We start from the raw sequence: 15666 nt of genomic DNA, 5'->3' as shown, positions 1-15666 counted from the left end.
ATGACAGTTGTCACATCTGATTGAAGAATGTGCATCAAATGTTCCTATTTAAATACCTTCCAGCAATGAGCATTAGTCTCACATTTGCTCAAATTCCCTTTAATTGTCTTGAGAAGCAGTCATTTACGTTATATATATATATATATATATATATATATATATATATATATATATATATATATATATATATATATATATATATATAACGTCGCCCTATTAGTAAGAGGGGCCGTTAATTACATTTGGCTGGCGTTAACAGGGGAATGACCTCCCTCGATTTTATAGCCCGGTCGGAGTGGAAAGATAGAATATCAACAGAGAACTGAGCTAGACTATTGGGAAGAAATAATGCAATACGAACCCCCTTAGACAAGAAAATAACAACATTTAATAAATAAAAATTAATAGCTGCAACTCCAGTTCAATCTAAGTTATGTCAACAGAATTTAATAGCAGTGTCTAATTTGGATTTATTTCATCATAATAACGAGTGGTGACAAGAGCGCCATGTCCACGACTGTTTGTATCACCTTCCTCCCTTGACCGTGTATCAAGGTCTTCCTATTTTCTAGCGCCTTCCTATTCTCTACGCTTCACCTCTATCTGGACTTCCTAGTCCTTTATTCCGAACTCACCACTACTTTCGGTTTTCGGACTTCCGTCTTCGGACTATCCCGTCTATCCACAGAAAGCTGCTTCCTTAAAGGACAAAATTACCCCATAAACTCTATATGTACCACTTTATACACGTACATAAAATTCCCTCAGTTACGTTACTCAGAAGCATAGTAGCTATCCACACTGCATAAATTCTGAACTAATCTGATAGAACATCATCCTCGCTTCACAGTGACCAGCGATAATTAACACGTTAGAGGTATAACTAACGCTATCATATCTTTTTACCTACTCTACCATATGCTCGATTACTATTGCAAACAATTCACAAATTCTAGTTCACAGCAATTCCTATATTGCAAGATTATTTAAACTTTAAAAAATCAGATATAAATATGCAATTATCGTTAACTCACGATAATCAATATCGTCCTAACAGACAAAGAAAATTATTTCATATAACCCAATGAAATCCTACACATATGAAAATTTGGATCGCATGTAATCGTCATTTCTATCAATGAGCTAGTAACTGCAAAATTAAAGAGATAAATTGCATAACAACTCTAGCATCATCAGATTTCCATGAAACTGAATAAACAATACATAATATGGATCCTAGTCATATCAGACACATTTGAATAAAACAAACAATCAAAAATAGAAAATTACGTGGACAATTAAAATTGCGTACCTTAATGCTGTTCTCTTTCAGAAATTTTGTGTCCTAGCACTAAACCCTGTCTTTTCTTACAAGACATCCACCTGGACCCTTTTTCTTGTTTAAGAAGCACTATTCTTCTTATGCTTCCTCGAGCCACTCTTCTTTTCTCAGAAAATTTAATACTAAAGAATTTCAACCAAGGTCGTCACTTTAAATTCACATTACTTTCAAAGTGTACGCCATCATTTACTCTGCCAATCGAAAGCAGTGTTTCCTAAATTATTCCAAGATAATCATTTCTTTGGTCAGATTTAGACAGACTAGAATCTGGGAACTACGGTGCATATAAATTTCCTTTGAAAACGATAATTTGACACGAGTTCCTATCAAGTGGTTACGGTTGGTAGCTCAAATGTTTACTTTCTCAGGACAGCGTTGCAGCGCCTTGGTCAAATCTCACTGGGTCATAAACGCTAGCCTTTCAAGTTTTAACAATGACATGATAGGGGGAGAAGAGAAGAACGGTCGAAGTGACCCTTCACAATGACTTGTTGGCTTAAATGAGATAAAATTCTAATGCTTAATGCATTCAACTTTAAGGTTCAATACAATTCAAAATCCGACACTTTACATAGCCCCCCCCCCCCACTTTAAGAGTAAAATATGGGATTCTGCTCTCCAAATTTGAAATTGCATTCGTTTCCAGTTATTGTTTATATGTCCTGAAGTGAACTCTTCACCTCAGAATCAATTAGTCTACTCAAAAATCTGCTCCTACATTGGCGCTTTCCTTAATGTAACGCAACTGAATTTGATACTGCTGAAGAAAAAATGACTATCTCATTAAACGTCCATTTGTCAATTTAGCTTGGGCCAAATATGCAAGTGGTTGGTGATCAGCTTCCAGAATAAACGTTCGTCCATACAGATAGCGCTGAGGCTGTGTTGAAGGGCACGATGGTTACTTCTTTTTATAGTCGATGACTTGCGAAGCGTCAACCAAAGAGACAAAACTGGCAGGATATTCTTTCCAACGTACTTTGACTTCTTTGACACGACTTTTCTCCACTTTTCGGGGTATTCGTTCGAGAATGCTTTCGATGTCGTCCACATTGTCTTCCTTTTTGATTACGCGTTGTAATTCGGGCAAGTAAGACGTTCCTTTTAATACTTTCCCGTTCATGTCTTCCAATTTATAGACGGGACGATAACGGCCACGTCCTCTCTCAGTGACACGAAACAATTCGATGGTCCAGTTTGGTAAGTAACCTTTGTCCAAAGTACGTATGGTTTTGCTAATGAGCACCCAATCTTCTGCTGCCAACACTCCACTTTTCTTGGGGACAGCCACCGTCTTGGACTTACCAAACAGGCGTTAAAAAACGGTTACTTCCTTGTCGGGAGTCACTTCTTGGGGGGCACGTCCGATGCTTCGATGGTAAGGTTGGTTGCACGCTTGAAACAAGTGCGGTAAGACGTCAGTGTACTTGATTGTGTGTTGATGCGTACAATACTTCCACATGCGTTCTTTCAAGGTTCGTTGAAAACGTTCCACGATGCTGGCTTTGATTTCGGGATTCTCGGTGGTGAAACTATCAATGTTACGTTTCTTTAATTCCTTTTGGAAAGCTTGGTTCAGAAATTTGGCGCCATTGTCGGTTTGGCATCGAAAATGGTGAGGACCAGTTGGTTTCAACACCAGTTTTCGGGCTCTCACTAATTCACTGCTCGATTTTGAAGCCAATGGCACGACCCAGGCAAATTTGGAAAAGACTTCAATGACACACAAAAAATATATTTAGCTATGATTGTAGGTGGCCAGATGAGAGACATCGGCTAAATCGGCTTGCTATTGATGATCGATGCCCTCCACTCGAGTGTGACTTCGAGTTTTGTCAGGACTATACATTTTCTGAACTCCTCCGTAACCTGCAGGATGGGCTGGATCGTATTAGATGCTGGCTAACACCTTCTCCATTTTGCTAATAAGTCACCAACTCTTCACTAATGCTACTCTTTTTTAGTGTGGTATTTTCTTGGCTTGTAATGCTTTGCGTGTCCGGTGAGCGATATGTGTCGAGGTGGAGGATGTCTGAACAAGGGTAATTGGTTTTTTTTTTCACTTCTGTCTTCACCTTCCTTTTCTCTTTTGTGGAGGAGGGTGTAGCTGTCATATTTTTAATCCATCCAATTCTGGATGTAGGATGTTGTTAACTTGCATACTTTGTCTGGTGGAGTTTTAAACTTTTCTTCTTCTCCTGTTTCTCTCTTGGTCACTGGGGGTAGTTGTGGTGGTGGCGGACTTTTCATCAGGGCCTTAAAATCTTTCAGATATGTCAAAAGCTTTCTGGTGAAAGAGATGCAGACTTTGCAACATTTGACCGTACTTTTGCAATTGTTCCGTTGCGGACAAATCGCTGAGATCCATCAACGATTGCAATTCGTGTTGTAACTGAGACATCTCAGTCAAATGAGGATTGGGAGATAAATGCGGGGTCCTTTGTTCTTGCCACCGATCGTACTCCATTCATCGTTTGTAAGGCACTAAAGCAAGCTTTTGTCCTTTCATTCAATGGTCATGTCTGAGATCTTTTAACTCCAGAGGTTCCTTTTATTTTCTTGTCCCTTTTATCTGGGAGCTATGGCGGGTAAAACACTTCACAGGAGCCCCAACGTAGACCCTACTATTGCTTTGTTAAGAAGTCCTAACAGTGGTAAAAATCCTCCGCATTTGCACCAACATATTTTTCTTTTGACGGATGGGTCTTTTCTTTTGAACAATTTGGCGAAGATCGTGACGATGTTTGTCTAAGCATTTTTTTTTCTTCTGGTGTTTAAACAAAGGTATCGTGCCTTTCAAGACATTCAAACAACGTTCGCACATGTATCGATGACGTCTTTGGAGGCTGTTTGAATGATTTGTTTTCGCATGAGTGGAGAGGTTTTAGACACGTCGGACAATACGTCCCAATATTTGACTAAACGAGGAGGAAGTCCTTTCTTTTTCATTCCTTTTGGGAGTGAAGAAGGATGTTATCTGGGGGGTGACATCTTTGCTTGTCGGTTCCAGGGCACACACCAGAAACACACAGATGTCGATGACTTGGCAACAATCCTTTTATCTTTTCTTTTTATATACTATTGCTTCGTCAAAAAGGTGACGATGTATTTTCCTAAGTCGCCAAAGAATTCTACATTTTGGTTGCTCCTATTTTTCTTTTGACGACTGTGTCTTTCCTGTGAGTGACGTCGATGCTTGGCTAAGCGTTTTTGTTTTGGATGACGTGACTGTCCTTGTAATTTTGCTTTTACTTTCTGGACCGAAGAACGACAATAGTGGTAACGATGTGCGGTTCTTTTAGGGGGCATCTTTTGGTGTTCAGGAGCACAAAAACACTGATCCCCATCCTTTGCATCATGTTTTTGATACTGGAATGCGTCGCCACTGATTGTCTTTACGTCGTATAAACTTGATGACAGGCATCATACGTTGTGGAGGGATTCGCAAAGGACTAAATCGTGACAGTTCTTGCTTGGATAAATACAGTAAACTCTGTAACATGCCCAATTTCTCTTGGACTTTGATTTTGGGGGCTAGTACTTTGTGAGCAGCTGATAATGGAGCTAAAGAGGAGGTGGATGTCACCGCTGGAGTAGAAGTTCTTAGATATGCGAGTTTTCGTTGTTTCATCAAATGACGAAGAACGGGTGTAAAATTGGTCTTAGCAGGCATCACCAGCAACGGAGAAATGGAAGAACCTGAGGCTACTGGAGACGGGGTCAACGTTGCTACAGGTTGTTGTTTGCGAATATAATGTTGCGTCCTGGCCGAAGTGCCTCTCTTGCGGAAGAAGCTGTTTTCTGGGGGCTTTTTTTCTGTGGATTTTCTTTTTCTGTGGCTGTGACCTAGTCTTGACATAGTTGCTCTTTTTCTTCTTTTGGGTCCGTTTGTCTTTTTTGGGAGTGGCGTTTTTCTTGAAGAGGACTTTGGGGGTATTGGGTTCCCATTTTAAGAGGGAGCGAATGACGAAACTTACTAGAGAACCGCTACCTCCAGGTTTCAAAATGATTTGATTTTTAGTTTGAGTGTCGATGCGTGGATCGGCCAGTTGCGTCAAGGCTACTTTCATTTCTGTCAAAAAAGCGTTTAGTTTGATGTGGAATGTGACTGATGCCTTGCAGTAATTGATGTGCTGTGACCGTAAACGATCGGAAGACTGCTTTGTGGATTTCTTTTCGCGACTGATGCTGAACAAGGCACGAATCAATTTGACGGGAAGATGAGACTAAAGGGACGTCATGTTGACACTGTCATACAGACCCAAAGTGTCCGAGGTTGATATAGATTTTTTTTTAAAGTCGACGACGGGGACGTGTACACGACAGGCCCTCCGTCCTGGCACCACTGGTGAAACAGATGGGTACAAAATCGCAAATAATCGGAAGTGGTCGGTTTTAAATCAACGGGTAAATTGGCGCGTGTGGTTTGAGTGGCATCGTCGTATGCATGAGTCAGTCAAAGCGTTCCTAACTGTTTGGCTAAGACTTGTACTTGTGACGTATCTCTAGGACTTTTAAACAAGACCACGTAATGAGCATTGAGACTGATGGTGCGATTAGTTTCATTTTGTTGGAACAAATTTTGGCTGATGTAAATGTCACTGGCATAACGATGATGCCCTTTGCACGTAAACCACAGTTTAATTTCTTCTTCGTCTTCTCCTAACATGTCGAAAATGACCAGATGGGTTTGGCTGGGGTCAGACACGATCCCGTCGTCTTCGCCAGGAATGCCTTCCACAAACACGATGCATTGAATTTCTCGCTAGAGGCTGTACGCCGATATCCACTCTTTGTAACACCACACGATCCGTTGAGGTGGTCGATCAATGAAATGATGTTTATGTTCAACCAAACGTTGGACAAATTCACTTTTGTCTGAACCGCTGGGTCCGGCAATTAACATGTAAAGGGATGGCGAAGATACACGACCTCCCAACTAGCACAATATAAGTGTTCTTCGATGACTTTGAAAGTAGAGGAAAAGGGAGCAGAGTCAGTGGAGGTAGCCATAGTGTCTGGATGTCACTTTTGACACGATGACAAACAAGACAAGAGTTTTTATAATTTTTTTAGGACACGTTTGTTGATTATTTTAACACGCAAAACAAAAATACATAAAAGCCATATGGTTAAGTACAGCTATAAAATACATATCAAAGCGATTAAAGTGGAGTATGCACAAGTCTCTATTTTTGGTAATAAAGGTGTCCTGGGGAGAGTGTGTGATGTTCGTACAGTCTGTAAATTGGGTATCGTCACACAGGTGTCCTCCCGGAATGGACTTTCGGGAATGTCCATGACAGTCCTGTCCTGGAGGGAGTGGTTGACCTCGGTGACGGGTTCTACTTCTTCTGGCACTGTCACTAACACAGGTTTAAAAGTTACATTTTTCACTGAACATTTGAATTTAGGATCACAACTCTTAGGTATAATTGACCAATTCTTTAGTCCAAGCCTCGAAACCCCAATTTTTGCCGTCACGTACATCTGTCCAGTGAGGGTGTAAGTCATAAGCTACGCACACATCTTCGTACACATATTCAGTACCTAAAAGTTAACGAATCAATATTTTCCAAAGAGGTCGAGAAGTATCCAGATGGAAACGCAAGGTCTCTCGTGGACATTTATAGGGACCACTTTCATGCTTTATTTGGTGGCAAGTACTGTTCGTAAATAGTCTACACTGATTCGACTGGTAAACAAAATCCAAGAAAGCAGGTCACTAAGACACACACCACACGTTGACCCCAATTCATGGGACACAATTTTTGTAATAAGTATTGGTAATCCTCCACCTTTTGAATACTCTCATTGATTTCCTTTCATAGAATATGTTGTTTCACCGCCGATAAAGACCGTGGCATGGTAGCCCGTTTTTATACCCTCTTTTGTGTCAAGTAATAAGTGTACTTTTTGAACAACATCGGTTTTATTTTAGTTTCGTACCAAGAGTGTTTAGTCACTAACTCACACACCACAGATCGAACAAAAGTTTCCTCTTGAACCAAGAATAGTTCTTCTAAGGATTTATTGTAATCATCTAACTCTTCCGTTGGAATTCGATGTATTAGGATCACCTTGTAAGAAGAATGAGTGCCACCCACAACATTATGAATCTCACGCGGTTCACCAATGTCTAACCAATGGAACGCTTTCAAGTGAATCAGTGCTCTTATACCCTTCAGGTGCCAGTGGTTCCAACATTGATGACGTAACGTATTTTGACCAACTCTCGGTAAATGCGTTCTCCTAGCTCCAAGGGAGTTTGTGACTGTACTCTTCTAAACTAGACATTCACGGCAGTGTCTTTTGTCGGAGGCAATAAGTGCAATTTCTGCACAGAGATGATCGTACTCTAGTGTCGAATCTAAATGTTTTAGTAATTAACTTTCACATCACACTCCGTTCAGAAGTTTCCTATTGAATAAATTTTACATTGTGTGAAAGATTTTTTCAACCCTCTAACTATCCTTCTGGAATTCGTTGCAGTATGTCTTCCTTGTAGTAAAAAGAAGCAGTCACAACAAACATATACTTTCCCCCCACGTCCGGTTTAACAATGTCTGACAACTGAAACACTTTCACCTTATTCAGTCCTCTTGTAGTATTCAGGTACCAGTGGTTTAAACATCGGTGACGTAATTGGATGCAATTATTCTTTGCGTTTCACTTGTATTTTCACCAGCTTTCGGTAAATGCGTTCTCGCAACAGGCAAACCAATAATGTTTTCTTGTAAAGTATCCATCCAGAGATTACTAAGATCGTCCCACTAAACGTAAGTGGTGACAATCCGGAGACCGTCTACCATCTTCCAGGTAAGCCAAACCATTCTGCTCCCACTCGTGAAGTGACACACCGCAATTGAATCAGTCGACTTTATCTCTGTCGCCCAAGTATAAAAATCCGGCTCTGGCTAATTCTTCGTGGGTAGGTCCTCCCAGATATTTTGGCCATTTTCTTTGGAACGTTTGGAATCGACTTTCAAAGTTGCAGTATTCAGGAAAACGCATAGGGAACGAATATTCGTCTTTCACATGCTCATTTCAATGAGGTAGGTAAAATCCGCAGGTGTTAACTTAGGGTTGCATGACATCCGCAGAGTGGTAGCTGCATCGCTTCACGTGGAGGACGACATTGACAATGAAAATCAGTAAAGTGATAAGGTGTTCTGTAAGGTCAGGTTTGACACGCTCAACATCACCTTCCATGGTAGGTGTAGCAGTAGTTGTAGCCATAGCAAAGTTTCTGAGATGTGATAATGAGGTTACAGCATACTGCATCGCTCTCATGGCAAGGCACATCAATGCATTCCACTAGAGGTTGACCGAACTTGAATGATGTCTGTTTAAAAGTATTCATCTTTCTCGCTTGGTCTTGGTAGTTAAAATGAACTATCGGTCTTGGACATTGTCCATTTTTATATGCTGACCAATATCGACGTGTCCTTACTGACATACTGGTATAACAAAAAATGGTTCGAAGACGATAGTCCCCAACAAGAAGTATGACTTTAACACAGCAGTAAACGAGTGAGAGACTCAAGTCCAACGAGAAACTCGGGTGCGATGCTGTGCCTCACGATCTAGTCACCAATGTTGTACCACATCTTAGTTGTTTATTTACTAACGCCATGGAAAACTATATGCAACCAGTGCAACGTCCAGACTACAAGACTTTACCTTATAAACACGCTGACATTACCCAGTCTAAAAAGGGGACGACTTCCAAGAACGACACTTCATTGCGAGGACAAGCGACGAGAAAGATGGATCACTCTACGCATATGAAAAAGAGCAGGAACAAACATAATTGGCCTCTTTCACCACCACCATACAGTCACAGCAAAGTGCGTCCAAGAAAGAAAAGGATTCAGTAGACCTAAAGGAGTACTTTAGCATCCAATGACTCAGACAGCGATTTCGAGAACATTTAGGACGACAACGTACATCTACACGGTGAAATTTAAAGACTTCGCGTCTGACATTCCTTCCTAGTAAGCAGCAGGTTTCATTACGGACTTATTCGACTCACATTAGAGGAACGCAAACGTCAGTGCCAAGTTAAAGATCGAGGTCGTTTGAGCCTATCTATGTATGAGTACAGTTTGAACTTGCCTGTATGTATTGGGAGTATTACACCTGAAGAAATAATTTCTTCCAAACTTTTGAGAGCTAATGAAGACGTGCGGACGATGAGAGAAAAAATTGACAACACCGATGGAAAATTGACCATGCGTTGTACCTCCATGGGAAGAAGACAATGACTGCAATTGGTCTGCTTACAGATATGTGTACCAGGCACTATGGACATATAAGCAGCTTTACGAATGAAAGGTAGTATGTGATGGGAATCATCCACGCTGGGATACAAGTGGTAGCTGACTAGATTTTAAACAATGTGTGTGACGGATATAGAGAGAAACATAAACTGATTGTTTTTATTTGTTTTAGCTTTTTCTTAAAGTTGAATATTTAATGTAGCGTGAGAGAAAATGGCATTAGTTATGAGATGTAAATACGTTGACTTGTAAATATGTCTGTTTCATGTCCAAATGTTTATGTATTAATTAAATGGATAGTGCTTAGATCCTAGCACAGGTCAGAGAGTCCATGTATATAACTGAATAAATGTTTTGTACCCATACAATACACTTTTCTTATTGGAGTCTCTATTCTATCTGTGAGTCTTTCTTTGGAACATATCTGTCCTCTTTTCTGTGTGTTAGGATGTGTATTTATTTGTTTCTGCGTGTCTATTTTTTCCCTATCAACCCTTTCTCCCTACAAATACATTTCACATTATAAATAGTTTAGACCCTATAAACCTCAGGAATGCACAAATGCTCAATTCCCATTGACCTCCAGGTGACATTCCAATGTTCAATTCCTACTGACGCCAATTTTGATATACCCATTTTTAACGTTAATGTCCATTGACGCTAAAGTGGCCCAATCTCTTGTCGCTTTGTTCAGTTCCCATTCACTCCATTTTAAATTTCCCCATGTTAAATTCCCCAAACGCCAAAGTGTCCCACGACTTTTATGACTGGGATTTCTATTGACGCCAATGTATCCCCATATACTACTGAGGTACCCTCCCAAAATGAAGAACCCAGACACGGTCAGAAAGAGAAAAAGAGAAGAAAAGAAGACGAGAAGAAAGCGAGGAAGAAGAGGAGGAAAACTTGTGAACGTGAAGAACATCAAAAAACAGAGAGAGTGATCAAAGACACAGAAGAAGTCTACGAACTTTTTAAAGTGTTGTGTGTTGTGTTGTGAATTGGATTGTAAAATTTGTACCAGAATAGACCAGACAGAAAATGTAAGTGTCTCTTGGTTTTGATTTCTTAGAATGAGGACCTACACTCATACATTCACACACACGGGTCGCAATCCGCTTTAACTGCCGTATGCCTTTGGCAAGGCCAAGGCCTACTTCTGGACTTGTTCCTGTCAATGATTTGGTAGAAATCACTAGGGGTGGTATCTCAGGTGTAGCAACAGGGTTGAGTTGTTTGGCTCGAGAAGTTCTTTTTCTTTTGGGTCGTAATAAAGAAGTCTGATACATTTGATTCAGACTCCTTAACTCTGCCAAAATATCTAAGAGTACCGTCACCGTTTGACTTTCACTGTCCTCCCTCTCTCTTAGACTTCGTTTCTTCTCTGGTGCTTCTTCCTGTCGTTTCCTTCTTGCATCTTCTTCTTCTCGCTGTTGCTGTTGAAGGAGAAAAGCTTGTTCTGCTTCTTTCTGCTGTAAAAATTTCTCCAATTCTTCTTTCTATCTCTGTTTAAAATCATCGACGTGTGGTAACGAATGAAAAGGTGCCGAAGGTACTGTTACCGGAACAAATTCTTGCGAAGAAGAAAGAAAATCGATTAAATCCCAATTAAAATCGGTCTCTTCTGGCAGTAAAACTGTGTTGACTTTGGTAGCCGCTGGTATACCATCGCTTCTCTTCTCCGCTGCCGATACACCCCAATTAATTGTCTTCTTAGATTCCGTCATGTTGCATTGATTCACTCACTGCTCATTGACGCTAGCGTATCTATATAGGGAATGTGACTTCACAGTCAGCTGTTTTCTGATTGGAAAACAGACTCAGCACTCTGACTGAATTTTGTAACGTGTTTTGGAATTGGTGAAAAATTTCAATCTGTTTCGATCCGCTATTCCAATATAAATAATCGCAGTTCACTAAATTCCCTTCACCTGTTCCCGTCACAAGATGTGGACTAACGTTGAATCATCTACCTTCGCATCGTTGATGCTGTTCCATACAGACTTATCCATGTATGTCAGATCATCATGGACAATCTACCGGATCACCGATACGAGCGTGTGGAAAAGAAGAATCTCTGTGGAGAGACAAGGCTGTCTGAAGAGTCCTCATACGGTCCAGAAGTCTGAAGAAGTTTGAAAAAGAGAAGAAGACGAATGCGATGCCCTCTATGTTAAAGTAATGATGTTAACAAAAAAAAAGACAAAAAACAGGGGCCCTTTTCAGGGCCGGTCATATGCCTCGAAAAAATATTTATTCTCTTTGCCATATATGTGTTTGATGTTCACCAATCTATGTCTATGTGTTGTATGTCTTATATATATATGTATCTGTCCCGCCAGTCCCGCTTCGCCAAGCGTTATAGGTTTTTTCCCAGCTGTTTGGTCCAATTGAAGCTAATGTGGGTATGTGAGAAAGCTTGCCAGTATCTTCTCGTGGGTCGGTGGTTCTTTCCGGGGTTTTCCCGGGTTCTTCCTCTACCATTAATACTGGCCGCCATGTATAGCCTATGAATGGCGTTAAACCCCACAACAACAACAACAACAACCAACTGAAGCCAGCCCCTAGCTACATTGTTACCAATGTTCAGTACCATGACGTCACATCGCCTGTTCCATTCATATTGTCCCTATACAACAACAACCCCACTTTCCCTTGTCACTATACAGCCCCAATATTCCCCATGTTAAATTCCCATTGTCGCTTTACAACCCCAGGGGGTCTGTAATAACCTTGTCGCCATACAGCCCCACGACCTTTTTTATATGGTTATCATTGTCGCTATATAGCCCCCATATACTACTGGGAGTGTTGGCTTGGTTTGTGGGTTTAACGCCATTTTTCAGCATTTGATAAACTATGTCCAGTATATATAGTGAGGAAGAACTCTGGAAGACCTCGGAAAGAACCACCGACCCACGGCAACCTTTTTTACATACCTACTTTGGCTGAACCGAGACTCGAGTCCACTCGGAGAGATGAGATACGAATGTTTTTTTTAAAGCGAGCGCCTTTGATGCATCGGCCACCAGAATCATTCGAGAGAGAGAGACAAAAAGAGAGAGAGAGACAAAGAGAGAGAGAGAGATGACTTCTTGGTAGGAATCTACGAATTAGGTCAGATATCAATCCGTGGTTGTTGTTGTTGTTGTTGTTGTGGGGTTTAACGCCATTTTTCAGCACAAGGGAGGCTATACATGGCGGCCAGTATTAATGGCGGAGGAAGAACCCGGGAAAACCCGGGAAAGAACCACCGACCCATGATAATTTACTGGCAAGCTTTCTCACATACGCACATAGGCCGAACCCGAGACTCGAACCCACGCAGACAGAGCTGAGATGGCAGCGATCCGTAACGGTGAGCGCTTTAGACCACTCGGCCACTCTGGGGCTCCTCAATCCGTGGTAAGGTACATTATTGTCATGTTCACCTTAATGGTGGATCTTAAATCTTGAACACTGGCAAAGAGAACATGTATGTATTTCAAGAATCTGCCTCACCCTGTACTTTCATTGCTTAACATGCATGTTCGTAAACTTACACAAAATCCATTTAAGGTTTCAAAACTATGGTCTTTTTTAGAATTTTTTAAGGAGGAGGTTTAAATGGAGGAACTTTCAGTTTGTCTTTGAATCTTATCGAGGAATCGAATTTGCTTATTAAATCTAAGGTTAACACTGACAAATATTTGCAATATAAAAGTCGTCATGTTGCAGAAAGCAATTTTTCTTTGACTATGATAAAAATCTAGAAGAATTACATTACATCTTGTTACAATGTTGTCGAGACTTTTCATCGCTAGGGTACAAGCGCAAAGTGTACGGTTGTTTACATTTTAAAGTTAAAACCGAAAACGAAGAGAAGTAAACAGCATAATATTATTTTGAATTATTGTGTTAAATATATCCAGAAGAATATAAAAAATCTAGTCGGCAGGTTAGAAAAAGGATCTTCGTTTTCTTAAAATGTTATGCTTTAATTATCACCTTTAAGTTCAATACATCATAAATTCTGGTATTAAATGAAAATATGCAGATATAGTGTTTGAAAGTATTGTAAATTAATGAGTTTCCCGTATAAACTGAATATATTTAATTGCTGTTAATCTGTGAACTTTACTTGGAAGAAGAGTATAAAAATTCAGGTGTCAGAAAAAGCATAATTTACTTATCCCCCCAAAAATGATTTGTTTGAGAAGAAAGTGAGAGGAAAAAAATGCTTGTCCATGACTGCAGTTTAAATTCATTCATATATACAACATTGTAGAAAATTTAAAAGCAAAAGAGTAAATCATCATGTCTGCAATGCAGACAGACAGATGGACGATGCGGCTGTAAAGTAAGTATCCAGGCCTTTTTTTAAAAAATAATACGTGAATAAAAAGGGGTTATGTAATAAATACAAAACATGTGTTTTGTTCGGAGTAAGGGGAATAAACCCGTTTGATACAGCATAGGAACATACGTCTCGCCCACTAGGAACAAAACACATATGTAGTTTTGTCTGTATCTAAAATATATAAGCCAGACATTTGCCGTTCAGTCATGCTAAGTAAAGACATGATATTTTTTATGTTATGAAAACTAGTCTTATTTTCGTGTATATATAGGCAAAAACATTCTATTCAGTTGGAAGTCAGTGTCAGAGTTTAGAGCACGTGACAAAAATGACATCATCATTATGCCATGGCCGAAAGGCAAATGCGCCAAACAAACTTTTTCTTGCGCGCACGTGCACGTGATGAAATTAATGTTAGCAATATGTTGTACAACGTCCAGAGTTTTGAAATTTCCGAAAATCTTTTTATTCTCAGTTTACTTAAGTTACATCTTGAATATTTTTGGAATTTTAAACTGCGATTTCATTTCACGAACAAAATAGAAAGATTGCACAACAAAACTGCAACAAAATAAATCTTCACAAATTCCTTGGTCTTACATCACGACATGGGTCAACATGTGAAAGAAAACAAGTATAACTCATTAACTCATTTACAACGTTTTTTGTTACTAAGTCTACGAATGTAGAGACAGGAAAACGTTAAGGATACACACGTTTTCACAAATACAGCGCAATCTCTCTCTCTCTCTCTCTCTCTGAGTGATCAACTCCCCTAAGCAAAAAAGGTCTTCCATCTAGCCACGTTTTGATGTTCCATTATATCTTCATTTAATTTATACATATTTAACCTCTAATACTGATATTCCTAAGTGGTGCCTTTATTAATACTGATATACCTAAGTGGTGCCTTTGTTAATACTGATATACCTAAGTGGTGTCTTTATTGATATTGATATACCTAATTTGTGTCTATATTAATACTGACATTCTTAATTGGTGTCTTTATTAATACTGAAATACCTAATTATTTGAGTTAGTAATTTGCATATAATTAGGAAATTTAGGGGACACAGTAATAACATCACACCAAAAAAAAATACGCGTCATAGAGCAGTTTTGTCTTTATACGAGTGTGAAAGCCAACAAAAATAAAACCAAGATGTTGTCTTTAAAAATGGTGAACCACCGAGCGATTTGACAAAGTTGACTGTAAGCGAGAAAGCCTGGAAGCTGCATCGTTTTATGAATAAATACGGTGAATTACAGCATTAAACTAAAACAGAAAATGCCTCTAACTGTATTAGCCACACAAGCAAAACGACAATGTCCTCCATTATGAATCTCAAGAAAGCATTTATAAAGTTTGAATATTGCAAGATATTTATAGTTTTGGATGATATGATACAGTATGAAATATTCAACAGGGTAATCACGTGTCTTGGCAAGTAAAAAAAATAGTGTCTTCTAATTCGTACAGACCTTCAGTATATCCCTAATGAATTATACTACCTGTGATGAGTGTCTTCCAATTCGTAAAAGCCTTCGATTAAGGCCAATGGGTGTATTTCTTGAATTGTATTACCTTTAACTGGTGTAGACTTGTCTTTGACGACAACTTTATGACCCTTACAGCCATTTATGTGCTTTTAAATTACACAAGGACCGTTCTGTTTATTGCCATATATTATTAAACCTAGTTT

At 39.6% G+C, this 15666-nt stretch overlaps 1 long non-coding RNA gene across 5 annotated transcripts in view; it reads left to right on the top strand.

Annotated features, from left to right (window-relative positions):
* LOC149785576 (uncharacterized) overlaps window positions 1-15666 on the top strand; it is a 173881-nt gene that overhangs the window by 105358 nt on the left and 52857 nt on the right. The gene's annotated exons all lie outside the window — the stretch shown is intronic.

The sequence above is a fragment of the Sinohyriopsis cumingii genome, chromosome 13 (genome assembly GCF_028554795.1).
Source record: "Sinohyriopsis cumingii isolate HCF-2022 chromosome 13, ASM2855479v2, whole genome shotgun sequence".
Lineage (NCBI taxonomy): Eukaryota > Metazoa > Mollusca > Bivalvia > Unionida > Unionidae > Sinohyriopsis > Sinohyriopsis cumingii.
Note: the sequence above shows the minus strand (reverse complement) of the source record. Positions and strands in the feature narration are given on the sequence as shown.